At 53.8% G+C, this 8,517-nt stretch overlaps 1 protein-coding gene across 1 annotated transcript in view; it reads left to right on the top strand.

Moving 5' to 3' along the window:
- Positions 1 to 258: 258 nt before the first annotated feature.
- Tmprss2 (transmembrane serine protease 2) overlaps positions 259 to 8,517 on the top strand; it is a 49,179-nt gene continuing 40,920 nt past the window's right edge. Inside the window, exon 1 of the mRNA XM_008827408.3 lies at positions 259 to 343. The gene's annotated coding sequence lies outside the window, so the exon portion shown is untranslated. The remainder of the gene's footprint in view (positions 344 to 8,517) is intronic.

Raw genomic sequence — 8,517 nt, 5'->3', positions numbered from 1 at the left:
GGCTCCCCTGGGGTGTCCCCCCTCCATTCAAACGCAGTCCAGTCCAAGGACCGCAACGCGCCCGGGAGGACCCTGGGAATGCAGCAGACCTGGAGAGGAGGATGAGCCCCGGAGTCCCTTCTGGGTGCTGTGCGCGGAGGGGAGGAGCGCGCCCCGGGTCGGAAACTCCTCCTCCTTCCCGGGACAGCCGCTCCGGCCGTCCCTTCCTCCTGGCCGAGGTGACCCGGCACCTGCGTTTAGGGGTGTCGCCCTGGGGCCTGGGACGCCGCCTCCAGGGATTAAAGCGAGAGCCAGGGAAGGTCGGGGACTCACGCAGGAGGCGGCCAGGGCTGGGGCGCGGCAGGTGAGCCGGGCGCGCTCGGGGTCCGGGCCTGGGAGGGGAACCTGGGCACCCGGAGTCACACGAGTCCTCGCCTGGGGCGGGGTACCGGGGGTGCCTGCGGGTGCGCCGGTGTCCACGGTGCAGGTGCAGCGTCCTAGGGAACCCCTGGGCGCACGCCGGGACTCCGGGCCACCTCCTCGGTGGCGCTAGGTAGGGCTCATGGTCCTGCGAGCCCCGGGCCAATGCGTTGGAGAGGAGGGTCCCTGGGTCTGGAGGGTCCTTTGGAGCAGCCTTCTGGATCAGAGCGCCTACTGTGTACAGTCCGTTCCCCTCCGGACGTGGACGCGGAGGTGCGTCCGCTGGTTTCTTTGTTTCGGGAAAATCTCGGCAGCCGGGCTTGTTACCTGAACTGCTTCCACGCCTCGGTTCGACCGAGGTGGGCAGAAACTGGAAACGCACTGAGATGCCGCGATAGGCTGGTGCAGCCGGCGGGGCCCTGGGGGTGAGGCTCGAACCGCCCACCACCCGGGGGAGGGAATGCAGGAGTCCCACCTGCGACTGGGGCACCTGGCCCTGGGCACTCACGGAGCCTGCCCTGGAGGATGGTGGGTGGGTGCCTTGGCGTGGGTGGCTGCCTGCCGGGGAGAAGACCGCCGCTCAGGAGGGCGTGCCTCGCCTCGGGTGAGACTCGGGACCGTGGCTGAGTGGCCCCAGGTGCCAACCGGGCAGTGGGCACCCAGCGCGAGGACCCACGGGCCGGGTTAGGAACTGAATTCTCCAAAGGCCTGAAAGTTTGTGCGTCTTCGCCCCAGAGGCCTTAGGTGCACGTGGCCTCGGGCACTGGCTCGTGGTCCCGCTTTTTGCGTGTTGGGAACCCAGAGCCGAGGTGGCCCCTAATCAGGTTCAGAGCGCACCACCCTCTGGTGGCTTGTTTGGAGAGGGGAAAGTGAGCTTGGCGGCCCCAGGTGGGCCTGGAGAGCAGGGTCAGCCAGGACTGGGCTTGGAGGCCTTGCCTGAACGCTCTTACCTTAGTCCTGGAGTTAAGGCAGGTCACCCACGGCTTGCTCCCCCACCTCCCAGCCCGCAGGAGCCATGTCATCTTGGAAACTTCCGAAGGCTACAGACACACCATGCGGTGTTTTGAAAACCCAAAGTGGGATGGGAGTTGTTTACAGGACTTGGGAGGAGGGGGATTTTCTCCAGGAAGTGAGGGTAAAGACAGGTTCCCCTCCTGGCAGGAGGGCTCGCCTGGGAGGCTGGGGCCTGGGCCGCAGTGGGCAGTTTCCCTGGGGACACAGGGGCTGAGGGAGCCCCAGGTGCTTAGCTGCTGTAGTGGTGGGTGGTGAAGGACCTTTAGGTGGCCAAGATAGCCCACGCCCCACCTCTGCTGTTCTGAGGAGGGGTGCCTTCCCTCAGTGACCTTGTTAGATGGTGTTAGAATGAAAGCTCAAAAGCCTGGGCTGGTGGGGTGGCTGCCCAGCAGAGGTCTTTAATCCCAGCACTCTGAAGAGAGAGGCAGGCCATCCTGGTCTACTTAGAGAGTTCCATGCCAGCCAGGGCTCATAGTGAGATCATGTCTTTAAAAAAGAAATTAGGGACTGGAGAGATGGCCCAGCAGTTAAGAGCACTGGCTGCTCTTGTAGAGGACCCCAGCACCCACATGGCAGCTAACAACTATCTGTAACTCCAGTTCCAGGTGATCCAATGCCCTCTTCTGTACTCCACAGGCACTACACGACATGGGTGTGCTTATACATACATGTAGGCATAACACTCATACGTATAAAAATAAAAATAAAGTAAAAAAGAAAACTCAAGGGTTCAGCAAGGCAGGAAACTGAGTCCCAAGAGACAAGGGTTGAGGGATGTTCTCGTGGGCTGGGGACCCCCACCTTTTGGAAGCTGGGGCTCATATTCCCATCTCTGGCCTTTTTAAATGTCACTGCTCTGTGTTCTCAGCCCATTCCCTGGTTTAGTCCTCAGCAACTTCCCCCTTCATCACATCTCCAAGGTCACCCTTCCCGCAGCCCATGCAGAGCCCCTGGGTTTGTTTGCCTTTGGCTACCTGGCACCCTTGTGATGGAAGGAGGAAGTCCGGCCACACTGTACAATAGCTGCATATGCTGGTGCAACACTTTATTTCTTCTAGCCAGGCATCAGAGTGAGTTCTTTATAACGTATTTACACTCCATTACAGGGAAGCTGAGACAGAGGTTAGGTAACAAGCCTGATATCCCATAACTCAGACAGGGCAGGATCAGGTGGGACACAGGCTGTCTGCCTCGGTAGGTTAGTGCTGAGAGCACTGGTTCTGAGTCCAAGATGCTTACAGAGGACTTTGTGGTCATAGGCAGAGAGCATCACTTCTTTTTTCTTCCTCTCCTAGTTCTGAGGTCCAGGGTGGCAGCAGGTGGGGGGCGGGGGGTGACAAGCTGAGAAGGAGGCCGGAATCTGTCCCCATGGGGGAGAAGGGGGCTGGTTCTGGGACCAGGCTGTGATTCCCGCTAACCTCCTAACCCCACCCCTGCCTGCAACCCCCACAAGTTCCAGGGTCTGAGAATTCCTTAATGGGCCGAAAAGCTGAACCCCTGGGTCATGGGGGACATTGAGTGACAGACACTTGTGGGACCGTCCTGCAGGTGATGAGGCCTGGATCCTCCAGGTGTGTGGTGTGTTACAGCAGCTGTCCTCCTCACCTGTGGACCTCCTCACCTCCTCACCTCCTCACCGCCTGCCTGTGTGGACGTGCCCAGGACCACCAGGAAGTGGAAACCAGACGTCTAGCTGACACTATCACCCTTTCTATTTAAATGCTGAGGGAGCCCTAGGAGGCTTGGGGAGCTTTCTCTAATGTGATGTCATTGACCTGGTCGCCTCAAATGCTGTATCAGATCCTGGGAGTAGGAATCAGGTTTTTTAAGCTTTGACTGGGTCTGAGCTCTCCTGGTCAGCCCAAACATTGGGCATTGTGGCAGAAAGGAAAGGTGACTGGTCAGTTGAGTGCCTGGCCAGTTTTGGCTCCTGAAGGACTGGAAACGGGCTGGTGGGGAGGGTAGAGAAGGCGTCTGGGGGCCAGGTCATCTCCCCTCAGGGAGCCGTACAACCTGGAGGGGGGCTTTCCCATCCACTTCTATCTCCCAAGTGGGAAGTCTTTCCCTGCTCTCTTGAAGCCTGTAGTTGCCTGTTCTCCTGGTCCTTCCTTACTTTCCAGAGCATTCCCCAGGGGTCCTCCTGAGTTGTCCTCAGGACAAGCTGGGGGCCTCTAAGGATCCAGGTGCAGGAGCATCATGCCTCTGAGGGCTAAGGTCGGTAAAGACCAACTTGAGGAGGTTTATCTGTAATTCTCGGTTGTACGGAGGCTGGCTCACGTGTACCCCATGTGAGAGGCAGCTCTGGTCCACACTAGCCAGTGGACTCCTAGGAAAGAACACAGTCATTAGAGTCTCATCTGATAACAGTGACCACTCTGAGGGACAAGCCCTGCAGAGTAAAGCTGGGATTCTAGAAGGATGCAGAGCTGGCCCTGGGCCTTGCTTCTCCTGGTGGGCAGGAGAGAGAAATTGGAATGCATGGCGTGCCTCTGGCAGTGGAGGTTTTTTTGAAGAAGGAGTGATGTAGGTTTTGGGGAGGGTATGTGTGTAGTCGGTGGCCTGCACTGTACACGGGGTGGACTTTGAAGAGGTCGGGTGGCTGCTGTTGTGCTTCCTGCTCCCAGTAGAGGCTGCGGGGGGTGGGCAGAGGAAGTCTGCATATATACATAGGTGAGCCATGGGCGGGGGGGCTTGAAGCTTGAAAGCAGGACGTGATAAGAAAACCCAGTGTGGGAAGGCTTGTGGTTTCGGAAGTTCATGTAAGGGCAGCTGACAGACGGAAGGATTGGACAGACAGACTCACTGGTGTGACTGGTGTGATATGACACAAGTTAGTACTTTCAAGTGCTAGTATTTTCAAGTGGGAGCTGAACTGGCAGATGAAACACACCCTGGGCTTTGTCGTTGCAGGTTTGCGTGAGGCACAAGACCCAGAGTCAATTTCCTTTTAACTTATGGCTATTGCTTTCTGAGGGGTCGTCCTGGCAGGTGGCTGGGCGTCAATATGATCTAAGGGGTCCGATCTGTGTAGGAGATGGCTTTCCACTGACTGCAGACTTGCAGGTCATTCTACGCAGAGCTCAGTGACTGTCAAGTTCACTCTTGGTGAAACATTTTAATAAAGAGGGACTTTGAAGGTAATCACATCTGGCCTCATAGTGAAAGCTCGGTTCTTTCTATTCTAGAATATGCTGGAGATCTGGCCTTCCGGTCTTAGATCTTGAGGTCTGAGGAATTTGCACTCTCCCGGCACCTCTGCTCCTCACTCAAACATTATCGTTGTGGGAGACTTGGTTTCCTTTGGCTTAGTCAGAGCCTGCTTTCCTTCTGATTCTGATTCTTGATCCTGGTAGCAACCTCTGGGTTTATGTAACCTGAACTGGAACCTTTTTCCCACAGCAGTACCGTAGATATTGAAAGGCAAACCCATTTCCTGTCACTATGCGCAGAGCTAGAAGATGAACTTTTGCACATTATCTTTATGTGCAAAAAAGGTCTTTTAATCCCAGTCAATAACCTGAGCAAATGCTGAGGTGTCCTGTGTGGTTGGGGGACCCTTCTGTCTGCTTTGCTCGGCTCTGTGTACCTGCGCCTGGGGGGGAGGGCATCCGCTGTCTCCACTGTCCCCGACCTGACTGGTGGTATCTAGGTGTGGGCTTCCCATCTCTGGTTTTATCCTTTGGAACTAAAATACACACACACACACACACACACACACACACAGACTTTTTTTGTACGGTACAAAGTTATCTTTAAAATAAATAAAGACCAGCCCTGATTCCCACCCTAAAAAGTTTATAATCTCCTTGAGACAATGAAGCATTCATAGAAAAAGAAACTTGGCCGATGTGGCCCACATCTGAGGTGTTTTGTTTTTCTTTCTCCCCGTCTCTCTCTAGTTACCAGAGCGGGCACCCTAACAATCTAGGCTCAGCCACCTGTCCCCAAAACGCCAATTAAGGAGACAAGTTACTCTAAAAGGCAGAGAAAGATTTATCTAATGCAGACATTGGGAAGAAGACAAAGGGGTCCAGTGACCTCAACTTCATCTTTGGGGTCCTGACGTGAGGTTCAGGGTTACATAGAGAGCAAGAGGCTCGCTTAGCCAAGCAGTTCTGGTCACGGTGTGGTTCTGCCCATCACTGACCCATCACCTTCTGGGCTCCAGTCCCTCCTGCAAGGTGATTGTTTAAGCTGTCAGCACTGTGTGAAATCTCTTCCTGGGAGGCAAGCTCCCTCTGGCTGGCTCCAGGCTTCAGCCATCCCCTGCTCGCAGCATGGGGTCCTGGGGAAGATTTAATTCTTTGGGGTCCATTGTTCCTGTAGTCTGAGAGACTATTATTTCTCTTCACAATACCTTCTCTCCTGGTAGCGGGGTATCCACAACCCCCTTCATTCTGGTTTATGATGGACAGTCCTGGACCTCTCCCCTGCGCTGCCTTGTCCAGCTTTCTCCTAACAGTGCCCTAAGTTCTCAAAAGGAGACAATATCTGGTGATGTGATTTAGTCATGATCTCTGCACCGGGGTGTCTCTTAGCGTATTTGTAGGCTATACTCCTGATGATAGCACTGTGGTTAGTACTGTCAGTGGAAGAAAGGACATGGACTTTGGAGATCTCCCTACCTCCAGAAGATTGGTCAGTACCTGATGCTCTGGGGCCTCATGAAGGAGCCGGCATACATGAAGTGGTGGCACCAGTGGACCTCAGCTACTGGGACCATCCCTGACTCTTGGATGGAAGTTAGCATCTCTGAGCCCCACCTCATTTGCCTTGACTTGTTTACAAATGAAGTCTCCTGCCTGGTGTTCTGAGGGCTCCAGAGGACAGGAACCAGATGAGACCGTTTTTGTTTGGGAAATAAATTCATCACTTGTGGAATGAGACTGGATTCCACAGCATCATCCTGTGTGTGGCAGCCTGGCAGGTGACTCGTGGGCTCATATTGTCTAGACAGCCCCTGGGCACTGTGTTAAGACGCAGCAGACCAGGCTGCCACCGATGACGGTTTTATCCTAGTTTGCTCTTCTGCCCCTTAAAGGAAAATTCTCCAAAGTGCTTCCTTAAACCTGGCTTTCCAGAGTCAAAGACAAACTTCCCTGGCCTTAGATGACAGGGCAGAGCTTTAAGCTGTGCGATCTTTTGTTGCTATGGCTGTGGCTCGCTCCTTTTAGAAGCCAGTTCCTGGGGTCCACAGCCTCACAGGACTGTGGAAATGCCTGTTTTGAAGTTGACCAAGATTGGATATGATTTCCTGGCCGTTTTTGATATGCTCCTTGTAAAGCCTGCCCCGGAGCAGGCATCTCCCCTTCCATTGTTCTGAAAGATGCAGGCAGCATTCTCCTGAAGTCTGTAGCAGCAGAGCTCAGCTCTCGTCAGATTTCAGGTTCCAGTGTTTGGTGGGTCATGGGATCCCCGGACAAGATAGAATTCTCTGCCGGCTCCTGGGTCCCATGGCTTTCCCTTGACAATTCATGGCTGGACTCCTGGGTTCCTCACACTGCTAGGGATCTTGACTGATCAGCAAGCCTGGATTTTGAGCACTGAGTTCCCTCTCCTTTCAGAGGGCTCCCAAGCTTGGAGCTCTGCCAATGGATCGGATTTTCACTTCCTGAAACTTCAACCAAACTTCTAACTGGGGAGACAGCTGAACAAGCCCTGGGTGGTTGCCATGAGTGAGCAGGGAGCCCAGAGCGGTAAGAACAGGTGCTGCCAGGCTCTTCCGGAAGGACCACAGGAAGAGCTCTGCTAATGGGAGAACTCGATGCACAATGTGGACATCTAGCCTTAGGATCAGTTATTCCCAAGGTGACCACAGAAAAGATGCATTAGTGGGTGACAACTGCACCATTTTAACAAGTCGATGTCTTTTCTGTGTCTCCCTGTAGCCCCAGCTGTCCTGGAACTCACTATGTAGACCAGGCTGGCCTCCATCTCACAGAGATCCTCCCGCCTCTGCCTCCCGAATGCTGGGATTAAAGGTGTGCACCACCATGCCTGGCTTGCTATAATCATTTTTATCCATTACAGATTATTGGTTTGGGGACGTTTTTGTTTAGTGATCTAGGTGCTAATTTTGCTTAGGAGATGGATGAGCAGCCGTACCTGTCAGACCAGAGACGTTGAACTTGGAGAGCAGTGGATGTCCTGTGACTAGCCTGGCAGCACTTATACCAATAGCAACCTGCAATGTTGAACCTCAGGCATCCTCTCAGCAGGATGAGGGACGTTTTTGGCTTTAGTGGTGTTCTTTGGTGTTGGCATTGTGGGTCGAACCCAGGTTTTCTGCTAGGCAAGCACTCTCCCACTGAACTACATCCCCAGGTAAAATTACTTAACAAAGACTAATAGACCATGTTAGACCATGTTCTAGGCGCTAAGCAAGCTGTTAGTATTATTGTTGTTATTATTATTCTGTTGCTGACTCAGTGCTCCTGGGTACTCTTCTCCGTTTTGGAAGTAAAGGAACCAAGGCGTAGGGTTACGAGCTAACTTTCCCATGTTACAGTTGGAGAGTGAACTGAACTTAGCTTGGGATCCAAGTCCCAGCTGGAGTCTCGTCCCTGCAGTCAAGTCTCCTTACCATGCGGTGCTGCCCATTGCTGTCTGGGCACTTAAGTGCCGGGTTCCTTGTGTGTGTGTGTGTGTGTGTGTGTGTGTGTGTGTGTGTGTGTGCGCGCGCGCACATGCGGGCACATGCTTATGGGTGGAGATCAGAGGCTGACTTCGGGTGTGTTCCTCAATCACTTCCCACCTTATATTTTGAGACTGGGTCCCAAGAATCCCAGGGTCCCAGATCCCTATTTTCTGCCTCCCCAGCACCAGGATCACAGATGTGCACCATGATGCCCAGATTTAAAAAAAAAATTATTTACTATTTTTATTTTATGTGTATGCGTGTTTTGCCTGTGTGTAGGTAAGTGCACCCATGTCGTGCAATGCCTGCAGAGGACAGAAGAGGCTCTTGGATCCCCTGGAACCAGATTTACGGATAGTTGTTAGCTGCCATGTGGGTGCTGGGATTCAAACCCGGGTCTTCTGCAAGAACAGCCAGTGTTCTTAACCGCTGAGCCATCTCTCCAGCCCCATGCCCAGAATTTTATG

This window comes from Nannospalax galili, unplaced genomic scaffold, assembly GCF_000622305.1.
Source record: "Nannospalax galili isolate Female #2095 unplaced genomic scaffold, S.galili_v1.0 scaffold652, whole genome shotgun sequence".
NCBI classification, from domain to species: Eukaryota; Metazoa; Chordata; class Mammalia; order Rodentia; family Spalacidae; genus Nannospalax; species Nannospalax galili.
This window is presented reverse-complemented; position numbering and strand designations above follow the sequence as displayed.